This window comes from Aulonocara stuartgranti, assembly GCF_965226115.1.
Source record: "Aulonocara stuartgranti genome assembly, chromosome: 6".
NCBI classification, from domain to species: domain Eukaryota; kingdom Metazoa; phylum Chordata; class Actinopteri; order Cichliformes; family Cichlidae; genus Aulonocara; species Aulonocara stuartgranti.
The window spans coordinates 25807200-25820685 of NC_138944.1; the positions used below are offsets into that span (position 1 = coordinate 25807200).

The 13486-nt window shown below is 40.8% G+C and overlaps 1 protein-coding gene and 1 long non-coding RNA gene across 9 annotated transcripts in view; one reads left to right on the forward strand and one right to left on the reverse strand.

Annotated features, from left to right (window-relative positions):
- Positions 1-13486, reverse strand: part of inpp4b (inositol polyphosphate-4-phosphatase type II B) — a 384743-nt gene that overhangs the window by 209465 nt on the left and 161792 nt on the right. The gene's annotated exons all lie outside the window — the stretch shown is intronic.
- The window catches only part of LOC309709151, a 28525-nt gene continuing 21860 nt past the window's right edge, over positions 6822-13486 (forward strand). Inside the window, exon 1 of the long non-coding RNA XR_014277441.1 lies at positions 6822-7012. This is a non-coding gene — a long non-coding RNA (uncharacterized lncRNA). The remainder of the gene's footprint in view (positions 7013-13486) is intronic.

Sequence of the window (13486 nt, forward strand, 5' to 3'; positions counted from 1 at the left end):
CTCAGTAAGCCCTACATGTGACACTGTGGGAAAATCGCAGCAGATCAACAGTCTCTGAAATACTCAGACCAGCCTGCCTGGCAACATGAACCACGGCACATTCAGAGTCATTTCTATTTTCCTGTCTTACTGTCTCTATTCTGTTGCTCAGTTTGAACTTCAGCAGGTCATCTTGATCATGTATGCATGCCTAAATGCACTGTTGCTGTCATGTGATTAGCTGATTAGATACTGACTTTAACAAGAAATTAAGTTTAATAAGAAGGCGTACCTAATGAACTGGTAGGTTAGTGTACAATGTAGCTTTGTGTGGTGGCTTTGCCATCTCTGGGCCTAGATGTTGTGCTATGTCCAAGGAAATGATGATTCAAAATCATATTGAATAACTTTACAGGAGGATGTCCCAGCAGTAGTTCACGACCTGAGGTTTAGGCGAGGTTGTTGAAGAAAAAAGACCGCAGATGCAAGCACAGAAGTAAAATCAATAGAAAGCTTGACACAGAATAAATTTCATTTTTTGGAATGGCTCCATCGGAGACCTGACCATAGCCCAAATGACCTGATGAGGAATTCCTATAAATACTGATGATCATTGATGATAATTCCTGCTAATTGCTTTCCCAATCTCATTAGCAGCTACAAGAAACATCTAATGGAAATAAAGGAGGTTTGATTACTTTTGTTCAGCTTGCACTGTTGAGCGATTGTTTAATGCATCAAACAAAACAAAACTGTGCATTATTAGTTTAGACAGATTGTGTGTGACTTTAATTATAACTTTGCTGAAGGTTAAACCACACCTTACGAGTGGTCATTGCAAAAATCTACCTAAAACAAAATTGTTAACACACTTTAGAAACTCTATGTGAAGGGATCAGGCCAGAAAAAGCAAGGCCTGAGGAGGAAGATGAGGATAAGATGGGGAGCAAGGAAAATCACAGGTATATTCAAATTTATAGCTGTCATTTGGCACAGTGATGATATGAGGGCCACAAGCCAGACCAGCGGGATGTCTTCCAAAGATACAAAAGTGTAAATACAAAAAAAGCATGTGTCAGTAAATACAAAAAAAGCATGTGTCAGTGGAGTCTATTTTCACTACATTCCTTCATATTTTTGTTAAAAATAAGACAAAAACTGTTCTTAATTTAAATGCATGGCACCAATTCACATGGGACGTGCCAACTCTTAGCTCATGCCAGCCTGGTGCTTAGGATAGGGCACAGAGACAGCTGAGAAGAGTAGCCTCCTGATCTGGTACTCTGTCAGCTGTGTGAGCCTGCTGTCATTCCCTGACAGCAGGCTCACACAGCTCCATGTGATCCTGTTTGTTTGTTTGGCCCATTCTCAGGGTAGGGCATGTCTCTCACAGCAGCTAGCCCACAGAAGCATTACACACTGCAATCCAGATTAGTTAGGCCATTGATGGGTAATTACAGACTGGCAGCGTGCAGGTTTGCTCCTGCTCTGGCTACATGAGGGTGAAACTATTAATTCAATTTTTTTAGTTTCCCATAAAATAGACTGAATTGTGAATGCCAGTGCCAGCAGTTCTGGTGGCAGAGGGACTGCTGATGCAGGTCAGCGTTTTCCTCTTATTCACACTGGCAAAGGGGCACAAACAGCCAGACAAATACACCTGGAAACATCTCTATGATCAAGTTTAAAGACCTAAGAAAAAATATTTGTGGTTTTTAATATTTAATGATAAGTTTACAAAACTATTGTTTAAAAAGAGACTGTGATGAAAAGAAAAGTGCAAGATTTTACTTAAAGATAGAGAGACACAGTGATTGAATCTTAGGATCTCTTGCCAGAGCTGGCCGGGGTATGCATTGCACTGCGCATTTCATTTCATTTGCGCTCATCTGCGTGTAATTAGCATCTGATTTAAAAAAAAGCTGCAGCTAATTATGCTATCACTGATTCTGACAGCCATGTGGGATTTGCCCAAATTAAGGAGATCAGAAAGTGAAATCAAACTGAGTGCAGCTACGCAGAAAAAATATATTCATTAAATTCAACAAGACAATTTAAAATATTTGTCGAGGTTGTAATTAAACTGTAATTGGCTAAATAAATGTGCGGGTGTCTAAATTGAAGCTACTTTATGAAGAGGGGTTTGTATAATCAATTGATCAATTAAACAAGAGAAAAACAACAAACAAGAAATACATCCCACTACTTCACTATATCTTTGGTATTTTAAGGTGCCTTTTAGCTATCATTTTTGGGGATTTTGAGCTCATCCTAACCAGTTTGCACACTATGTTTGGTCTAACCTCCAAAAGAAATAATAATCCTCTTGAAATATGCATCTACCTTTAAGATGAAGACAACTTCCCGTGCAAATTAAGGCACAATTTTAAAAAAATGGATGTAACATATGTAAAGTAAATCTCCCACTGTTTGGGCTATCATTTTGAAATGAATATTATTTCACAACTCTGCTCAGTGAAAGATATTCTCTGTTGGGCTACACATAAACCATGCCAAAATCCCTTCTCTGTAGTTTGTTGTTATGCATGACATTATACAGCATCTGAAAAAGAAAGTTTTCTGTCACGGTCCTCCAGTCCTCCTGGGCAGATTCACCTTTCTGTCTGTCTGCCTGTGTGTGTGTGATTAACCACGCTTCTATTGAACACCTGGAGGTCACGATGCCTTTAAACAGAGGCAGCATCATCCCAACCTGCTGCCTGTATTTGGACCGAAGGAAGACCTTCAGGAGATCCCGCTGTTTTGCTCCGTGTCGAGTACGTTCCCATTTCTCCTTCTGCCTTCTGGCGTGTTTCTGGGAGACAAACTAACCAAATTAACCACACTATTAAATAGCTTATGGAGGAATCATTGTGGAGGATATTGGCCCACTCTTCTTTACAACATTGAGGCCTCCACACATTTGTTTATGCACAGCTACACTACAGACGACACTACAGTGGTGGGTCTTATCACCAACGGTGATGAGACGGCCTACAGGGAGGAGGTCAGCGCCCTGACCCACTGGTGTCAAGCCAACCATCTCACACTCAACGTCGCAAAGACAAAGGAGTTGATAGTGGACTTCCGGAGGTGCAGAGAAGTACACACCCCCATCACCATCAACGGCGCTGCTGTGGAGAGAGTGAGCAGCTTCCGGTTCCTTGGTGTACATCTGGCTGAGGATCTTACGTGGTCAGTACACATGAACAAAACAGTGAAGAAGGCGCAACAGCGCCTCTTCTTTCTCAGGAGACTGAAAAGATTTGGCATGAACCCCTCCATCCTCAGGACCTTCTATCACTGTGCCATTGAGAGCATCCTCACTGGATGCATCACCACCTGGTATGGCAACAGCACCGCCTACAACTGCAAAGCTCTCCAGCGAGTAGTGCGGTGCTCTGAACGAATAATTGGAGGTGAGCTTCCCTCCCTCCAAGACATCTACAGGAAGCGTTGCCTGAGGAAAGCGGGGAGGATCATCAAGGACTCCAGTCACCCCAGCCATAAACTCTTCAGACTGCTTCCATCAGGAAGGAGGTTCTGCAGCATCCGGTCCCGTACCAGCAGACTGAGAGACAGCTTCTTCCACCAGGCCATCAGACTGCTGAACACGTCATAGACACCTCAGCTTCACTACTGGAACTTTAACATTATGCACTCCATACTGTACAGTAATGCCACTGTTTTGCACATGTCTCAACTCTGTATATTTTATATATTTTATTTATTGTTTACTCTATTTAATCTGTAAAATATGTGTACACACACACACACACACACACACACACACACACACACACACACACGTAGAAAAACATTTAGTATACACATCCAGAAATTTTTTTTTGCATATACTATTATATATTGTACATATATTTATTAGTTTCAGATGTAGCCATTCTTATATTTTACTTGTTTACATTATTGTATTTTGCACAACTCTGTTGCTTGTGAAGCTCGCACACAAGAATTTCACTCACATGCACTGTACCAATGTACCTGCACATGTGATGTGACAATAAAAGTGATTTGATTTGATTTGAGCTCTCTTAAGGTCTCGCCACAGCCGAGACTCGTTTAGTGCAAGACTTGATTCTTTCACCGTGCTGTGCTTGAGATGGTGTTGCCCATGACCCAATTTAAACCAAATTTTAACTCTCAGACAGATGTCTTCCCATTTGACTCTAGAACACTTTGGTGTACAAATGAGTTCAGGGTCAACAGGGTTGACTCAGTGACTGTAAGGTGCCCAGGCCCTATAGCTACAAAAAAGTCCAAATCATCACTCATTCTTTAATCAGTGACATTTGGTATGAGGTGTTATATATTATGGACAAACATATCCACCTGGACTTTATGTGCCCAAAGGACATTTGTTCCAGAAGTCTTATGAAACTTTGCAAAGTTAAGCCATCCTGCCATGCATACTGTACTTAATAGAATTTTCATATATCTAAACTTTACTTGAGTACTTATTTTTCTGACAACTTTTTACTTTTACTCCCTCCATTTTTAAATAAATATATGTACTTTCCACACCTTGCATTTTCAAAGAAGGCTCATTATTGGTTCAGCTGTATCATTTATAGCTTTTTTACTCGGGGGTTAAAGTGGGCCAGAAAGAGTGCAGGTGTGTAAACTGTGTTGGTGACTTCAGCATTTAGCTAGCACTAGTATGCTTAAGCATGAAGCATGAAGCATGAAGCGAGGGCCATTTTTTAAGTGCCAGGTAATTTCAAATTCAACAAACATCAGCAATCACACAAATTGTTTGTGTGCAGTTTGTCACACAGTGTGTTCCCAGCTAAAGTTCCAGCTGCTGTATTTCACAGGGAGGAAAAAAGAAAAAGGGCTAACTTCACTCAGAGGTGGAGAAAGACCAAGGGGGGAAGAAGAGAGGTTATATTTAAAGGTAAGGACAGACAATGACACTTGATAAACTAAATTTGTCATGGTCCTGAGTCTGCCGACTCAGTGTTTTGTGTTTCCTTACGCTTTTGTTTATTCTGAGTATGTATTCTGTTATGATTTGCCATTTGTTAGGTTTCTGTTCTGTGCCTGCCCTGGTCCCACTTCTGTGTTCTGTCTGTCTATGGTGTCACACTGTCTGTATGTGAATCTGTCTGTTTAGTTCAGTGTCTTGTCTGGTTCTGTGTCTGTGAGTTTCCTGTTTTATTCTGAAGGTCTCTGTCTCATGTGAGTGTGTTCAGTTTACGTTCCCCTGTCCCGTCAGCTTTGATTTCTCCCAGGTGAGTTCCCCTCCTGTTGCTCATCCCCTGATTACTGGTGTGTGTATTTAAACCCTGTGTGTTCTCCTGCCTGTTGCTGGTTTGTCTGTGTTCCACGGTGTCCTGTTGCATGTTTGTGTAGTGCTGCTGCTGCTGCTGCTGCTGCTGCTGCTGCTGCTGCTGCTGCTGCTGCTGCTGCTGCTGCTGCTGCTGCTGCTGCTGCTGCTCATCATCTCTTTTGGTATCATCCCAGGTTTGTCATTTAGTTTTCCCAGTTTAGGTTTCTTTAGTTTATTGTCCTCCCTCTTTGCCTGTTTTGACACCACCCCTCTTTGTAAATAAACTTCACTAGCATTCTCATCCACTGCTTGCATTTTGGGTCCTTTCTCCCTCCAACACCACATGGCTCGCCTCGGCAGCCATGACAAAATTAAAGTGTCTAATGTCGTCATTTTAATCACATATTGTATTTGTATATGGTGTGCTTTAATAAACATCCTGTGTACATCTTGTTGAATTCAGTTGTGTAAATCTTCAAAGACCAGTGGGTCAGCTGATATCAGCCTGTACAATAAGAAAATCTACTGAAGCTCTAATTAGAAATTATTGTGAGTTGATTCTTTCCTCCACGCTGAGCCGCTATACAGATCTTAGGGTTCCCCCACCTGCTGATTGCACTGTAACACTTGATTGTTCTCATTTTACTGTTTAGGTGTGGAGGCAGACACCTCCTACGATGTAGGCAACAGAACTTATTTTTTTTTCATTTTGTTTCACTACAGACGTCCTCAATAACAGATTCAAGCTGAGTACATTCCTTAGAGTAAGAATTTACATTTGAATAACACTCATATTCTCTCGTACTAATATTATTTTATTATTATGTTAATATAGCAAAACCTTCAGTTATCTTTGTACAGGAACAGTTAGTAGAATTGCCTTTCAAGGAGCTACTTTTTATGTTCTTACTTTGAGTACATTTCAGAGCCTGTACTTTTTCATTTTTACTTGAGTAAAGAAGTTGCTTCAGTCTCCTAAGTACATTTAATCAATATAAATTTGTTTTACTGTTGTTTAAGTACTTCTAGTGTGAAGCAAATGGTAGGTTGCGTACTTATACTTTTAAATAGGAAAGCTGGGATATACTCTAAACACTAAAAATACTTTAAGAGTGATAACCTTTTATTATAATTGTCTCATTAGACCAGAGTCGTAAACTCTGATGGTTTGAACAAAGTGGTAAACACCGACTAGACAGTCTGATCTTGTTTCATCCTCAATTGGACTCAGCGCACAGATTAGCAGAATGTGGAATAACATGATAAGAAGTACTTTATGTATTCCATATATAGGAAACTCATTTGTTAATGCAGTGGAAATAACCATGTGTGCAAAGCAAAATGGCTTTCCTATTTGTTCCATGTAATCATCATTTACTAAATATAACACAAGTCATTAGACTCCAATGCCGTATAGCAGAGTGCATTTAAACATGCTCACTGTAAATCTAATTTTATGATCCCTGCTGAGCTCTCCGGGGTTTCACATCTAGCACATTGCAGTAAATGGACAAATGGACTTCTGCCTTTTTTCTTTCTGTTTCTCCTTAGGTACACAGAATACAGACTGGTCCTAATTTGGAATGTTCAGCTCTGATTGGATGGAGGAGAATTTGTAAGGACCAACCAGGATTGAGGACTCTCCTATAAAGGAAACTTACCTGTGGCTGGACTCTCACTCTTTCCTCCTCAGTGCTATGACTGTCCTGTGCTGCTCTGGAGAGATTCTTTTGTTTGCTTAAGGTTTGTGGTGGGAGTTAGAGGACTAGATAAGTTTGGGGTACCCTGTACATTAGACACACTAAGTAAGAAGGTTGGTGCCACCCATGTAATGGTTTTGGTGAGCCTTTTTGTTAGATAAGGATATTAGGGTTTACTCCCTCTTCCCAACCAGGGGTCGTAACAGTCTCTTTCTGAGACCAACTGTATTGTTCAAATATTCAGGCTTACATTGAGCTGACATAGATCTCAAAGTAAGAAAAGCATTAAAAATATAACCATAACCATATATGCCAGTTATTTTGTAAGAGGTTGGGTCACAGCCTTGTATGAATATTAAAAAACCCCAAACCCCACACTTGATGTAGTAAAAGTTTTGTATTATTCTATTTTATGATTCAAAGAGAAAAATCCTTCCAAAGGCAGCGCTTTACGGGAATGTAAGATGGAATTCTCTTTACATAAGATTCAAAAGACTGAGCAGCAAATGAGTTTGGCTGACTCCCTACAAGCTGCATGTTACTATGAATTGCTTTAATGGCCATTAAATTCTTCATCCCATTTACTGCAGTTAATCTCCACTCTTTACATCACTGTCACTGAGACTGACAACACTGGTGGCTGTCAGACTGTTGATAATTACCTGCTAACATTGAGGATTCATTTATTCTGTTCTTATTGTGTAACCTGATCTTTGCAGGGAAACGATATACACAGCATGCACCTTCACACATTTTAAAACTTAATCAGAGTGGCTTCTCATTACTCTTACTTAAGTGTGATGGAAAGACTGATCATGCATCCTAAGCTGCTTTTTTATTTTCAGAGATTGGTTTTGGAACATTGTTGGCTTCATCAGGCTGTTTTTACATTAACTCGGGCCTCACTCAGACCCATAAGAGAAACAGAATGAACCATAGCTGTAGCACGCTACCATATGGTATGCACAAGATTTGATAGGACATTAATCGATCACCAACTTTGTTAGGTACACACATTCAGCTGTTTGTTAATGCCAATTCCTAATCAGCAAATCACATGGAACCAACTCTTTACATTTTGGCATGTGGACCTGGTCAAGATGACCTGCTGAAGTTCAAACTGAGCAACAAAATGTTGATCATCTGGGATTTTCTCACACAACCATCTCTAGCATTTATGGAGAAATGATAATGGAGGTCCGAGGAGACTGGCCAGACTTCCTATCAGCTCCCAGCTGGCCACAGTCCCTTAAATGATCACTCATTACAACCAAGGCATGAAGAGGAGCATTGTTTTAGCGCACAGCACGTTGAACCTTGAAGTAGATGGGCTAAAGCAGTAAAAGATCACACCAGGTGCCACTACAGCCAACTAAGAATAGGAATTGAAGGCTAAAATTTAGGCCTTATGAAAATTGGACAATATGAGATAACAAAAATGTTGTGTGGTTTGATGGAGCTCAATTTGTGCTCAGACATTCAGATAGTGGGGTGAGAATTTTATGTAAATCTCCAAAACTTGATTCTGTTCATCTGGATGTAGCGTTTTCAGTGGGAGAAACGTTTCTCCCACTGAGATTTACCTACCTAGATGATTGAGAATGCATCAAAAAAGTTTATGTAAACAACGTAAAAGAATCGATAGCAATTGATAATCGTGACAGCACATCCATGTGAAGTAAAGCAACCAATGTTGTGCTAGATCCTGATCAATCACGTCAGTGTTGGGGATAATTTACGTTGATTAATTAAGCAAAGATTACATTTTAAATGAAGCCAAAGTAACAGAATTCCAGAAAAAGTTGGACGCGACAAACAATTTGCCAAAGCCAGATTATAGGCATTACTGGCGAGTATCTTCAATCTAAAATCTGAAAGCCTTTACCTTGAAATGTATATGTTAGTGCATACTTTAATTTAATTCAGTTTTATTTATAAAGTAGTAGTATAAAATATACTGGAAGGTAAAGATCCTACAATAAACTCAACAACCAGATGACCCCCCTAAGAAATTACTTGCTGATAGTGGTAAGGAAAAACTCCCTTTCAAGACGAAGAAACCTCTGGCAGAACCAGGCTCAGGGAGGGGTAACCATCTGTCACAACCAACTTAGGCTGAGGGGTGGGAGACGAGACAAAAACCACCCTGTGGAAAAGAGCCAGAGATTAATAATAACTCTAGGCAACTAAAAGCATACTAAATGTTTCCCTTTTCACCATCTGTGCATGCACAGTGTTGGTGTTGAAATGTAGGGAAAAGTCTTTTTGCAGCAAAAAGACCTGTTTGACATATGTAACTGTTTTTCCACAACGGGATTTGGCTTCCTCTTATTTGGCAAGTGATTAGTTTGGTCTATGTAAGGGCTGTGAGAGAGTGATGGAAGGCAGGTGTCTAGTCAGAAGCATTAGACTTGGCAGCCCTGTTTTGTCACGTTATTGCTGTTTAGAGGATTCTCCAAGACAGCTAAGCTACTCACAAAGATGCAGTAGAAATGTATGCAGTTGTAATACTTTGCATGCCTGTCTGTAAATATGAGAATATCAATTCTGACTTCTACCACACTGAAAAAGATGCAGCTACAATCCTCGAAGATTTGGTGAATGGTGACACATTCACACGGCCCAATGCTAAAAAGGAGAGTAAATGAGGCACACAGGGCATTAGTATCAAGGGCACTGAATTAGGTGGACCAAGGCTCAACTGGCCTCGCCTACACTACACACCTGCCCCACTTTCTTGTTAACTGCATCACATTCAGTGTTATACTTGCTGACCTAATTACCTGCATATTCATCTGCACACACTGGTTTGGTTACTTGTGTGATTACCCCCAGGACCATTATGAGGACAGTCACAAGTTATTTTAGTTTTTATTTAATAGAACCAGGATCCACAGGCAATGAGGATCCATCAAGTGGAAGGCAAGACTCAGTGAGTGGAGTCCAAGCAAGAAAGATAGCAGCATGTTCTTAAAGGCAACGAATTGACAGCTGGCAAGTCTGCAAGGTTGTGACCACTACAAATGGATCATTCTTTGACAAAATCAAAGTTTGAAGGACAAAATCATTAAACTAAAATCATTATTCCTACTTTGCCAATATCCAGACTTTTTATTCTGTTTACTAAAAGTGTTTTTCTGGTTGACCCAAAACTTTTCTAAGAAATATAAAAATGAAATGTAGACTCACATCTAATTAAACTAGTTCTTTTGAAACGGTCAGACAATGAATGGATTAATAAAGAGGCATTCTTCTAATTATATGGGGTGCTGCAGGACACAATGACCACTTATTGAAAACACTCTGACTATGCAGGCAGTTTAGGGATTTATTTCAGTGTTTTAATAATCACAAAATGACATATTGTTCCTGAGTTCAGGTTTTCTAGCTGTTGGAGACCTTGGGGGTAGGTCTGGAGCATGCTGTTAGAGATTAAAGGTATATCTCATTGGGCCCTGGAATCCCTTGAGATCTCCCAGGAGGGGCTGAAAACATTGCCAGGAAAAGAGACATATCGGACTGTCTGGCTTAGCATGCTGCTCCTGTGATGCCTCTCCCAGGCAGAACATGAAATGGATGTTGTTTAAAAATAGTATTTAAAAAGTAGACACTGTTACTGGCTTTGAGTTCTATCCATCATTAAAATAAATTTTGAACAAACGCACAAAATGTGCAGAACAAAACATGCAGTAATCCTCTTATAAATCACAAGCAGCTATTTTCTTTTAAGGTTTTGGGGCTACAAAGCATTTTTAGCATTCATGTAAAGATAAAGTAAAATTTCTAAATGACCAGAACAAGAAGATATCTGGTGCACAGCTGCTTCGAATTGAAGGTTAAGAGAAATGTTGGCGTTTGCAGTGTGTTTACTGTTTTTATTCAAATCTACAGACATGTTGGTGACATCCTGGGAAGCTATTCACTTGCAAAAACTCTGTTTTCCCAGACGAGCTAGAGTGGTTGCTGGAAGTTGGTGGTAGCTGCCAGTAGAAATTGGTCAAAAAGGCAGTCCAGCACCAAAAATCTCTGTGATGGATTTGGTCTCTAGCTCATAGCAGTGGTCGCCCGTAATTTGCATGGAAGGCTACGACTGTTACGACTACTGCTTGGCGAGCATCCAGTGAGTGTTTCCAGACAAGTCAGCATATTTTGTGTAAGTTACAGGAAACCATTGCAATGTCAAGGTCTCTGGTGCAGCATTGTATACCTACACCTAACAACCTTTCTCAAACCCTTGGCAACTGGTCAGGGAACACACATTTTTCCCTAGAAAATGCTGGTTGCCTACCAGTTGCTATTCCTGTGACTGGGAGGTTAGTCATCCAGAAATTATTTCATGAAAATGAGAAAAAAGCAACACAAAAAATGACAAAGCCAAATTTCCTTCTGAAGATTAATGAACAGTGTATACGAACAATTCATTCTCCTCATGCAGTAACTAAATTCAACTCAGTGCATCCTGCTTTTTACTCTTCGACACCATTATGCTGGGTCTTTCTGAAGTGAACATTTGGCCCATTGCTAGACAAGAGTGCTGAGATGCACAGTGTGCTTCTCTCCACTGTCATTCCTTCCTCTGCATTGCCAGCTCCGGCTCTGAACCTTTGGCTCTCTCTGATAAAATATTTAAGATCTGCCATGATTAAAGTGCATCCTGCTCACCTTGGCAGCAAAATCCATTAACCTCAAGAGAATCAATCCCATTGATTTCAATGATAGGTGCTGGAAATGTGCATGTGAGTATGAGGTCAAAGTAGAGGGTGTTGGGAGGTGAAAGAAACAGCATGTTGTTGAGAAGAGGAAAGGAAAAAAAACTTTTTACTCACTGCAGGCACAGTCAAGTTGCGATATGAAAAATGCATGGGACATCAGTCAGGTACACAATTATTTGCATGGCTCAGAGAATTGAAGCAGTGTGTGCAAGCATCCTAGACACAGGCACTCAAGATGCTCCAGCAGTACAATACAGCTTAAAGCACCGTGGTTTAATACAACAGAAAAGAAGACAAGCAAGAAGAGGGTAAGGAGGGAAAAAAGGGACAAATTCAGAGAAAGGGCATGGGTGGCTGTATGCCAAATAATTTATGTCAACCGTCATCTTCAGCATTGTCACAATCATCACTTTAATGTATAACATGAAACTCCACACAAAGTGCTGCAGAAAAAAGGTGACGGAAAGCCCATGTTTACCTGCAGAGCTCATAATTTCTATCGCAGCCAATAATTTTTCCTTTAATGTACTTGATAACATGCAGGAAGGCATTTTTGTCCGTGGTGAGTGGGGATAATTACATTGGCAAACCCAGTGAGTGTTTTCAACAATGACAGCTCTGTGTACCGTGAACGTTAAAACAGATAAAGCAGTCTGGGCATGCTGCTAAATTGCATTGCCTTACTCAGAGGCAGAGGGTTGAAACTTTTGAAATACGTTTTAATCCAGAGCTGTCAAACCAAATAATAAGAGCCTGGTCCACGTGGACTTTCGTGGCTCCTTTTTAATTAGCCTAGAAGTAACTGAGGGCAGATCATCAAGTCGAATTTAGTTTTATAGGCACATGACTCAGAGACAGTTAAACTACATGCATGTGTTAACTTAAGGCACTATATAAAAAAAAAATAATTCCCCGCTCGCCTCTGTGGGCGGTCTTCATGCTTCATGCTCGGTCCTCTACCAGAGGCCTGGGAGATTGAGGGTCCTGCACAGTATCTTTGCTGTGCACAGGACTATGCTCTTCTGGACAGAGATCTCAGATGTTGTTCCTGGGATCTGTTGGATACAGTTGCCTAGTTTCGGGGTCCCTGCACCAAACGCTTCGATTACCACTGTGAACACTGTTGCGTTCACCCTCCACGTCTTCTTGAATTCTTCTCTCAGCACTTGGTACTTCTCGAGCTTCTCGTGTTCTTCTTCCTGATGTTGCTATCGCTATGGCCGTCTTCCTCTGCTTGTCCACCACTACTACGTACAGTTGGTTAGCCATCACCAGTTTGTCGGGCTGGATCTGTCTCACAGGATCTTAGTTCGATCATTGTCGACCACCCTGGGGGGGCGTGTCCTATTCTGACCACAGCACTTCCAGGCACAGATGTTTCTGTATAGTATGCTGGCCATTTGGTTAAGATGTTCCAGGTAGAGATGGACCGATCCGATATTACGTATCGGTCCGATACTGACCTAAATTACTGGATCGGATATTGGAGAGAAATAAAAAATATAATCCGATCCATTAAATATCAAAAAAGCACCTCACAAAACTTGCGCCATGGCGTAACTCGCCTCATAACCGTAGCACATTACAGCAGTATGCATCACGTGATAGAGCGGCTGTGGCGTGCACCTGTCAGCGGTCTGGTTGAGCATTTGGAGCCTCACCAAACTGGCACAAAGTTATCCCAGAGAGAAGTAAAGCAAGTGTGTAAGTTCATCTCTGAATGTTTGTAAAGCATTCCAGCGTTAAGCTTAACAACTGATATATGGAGCGACTGCCTCTTCTTGCTGCTACTTCAATCATGAAAC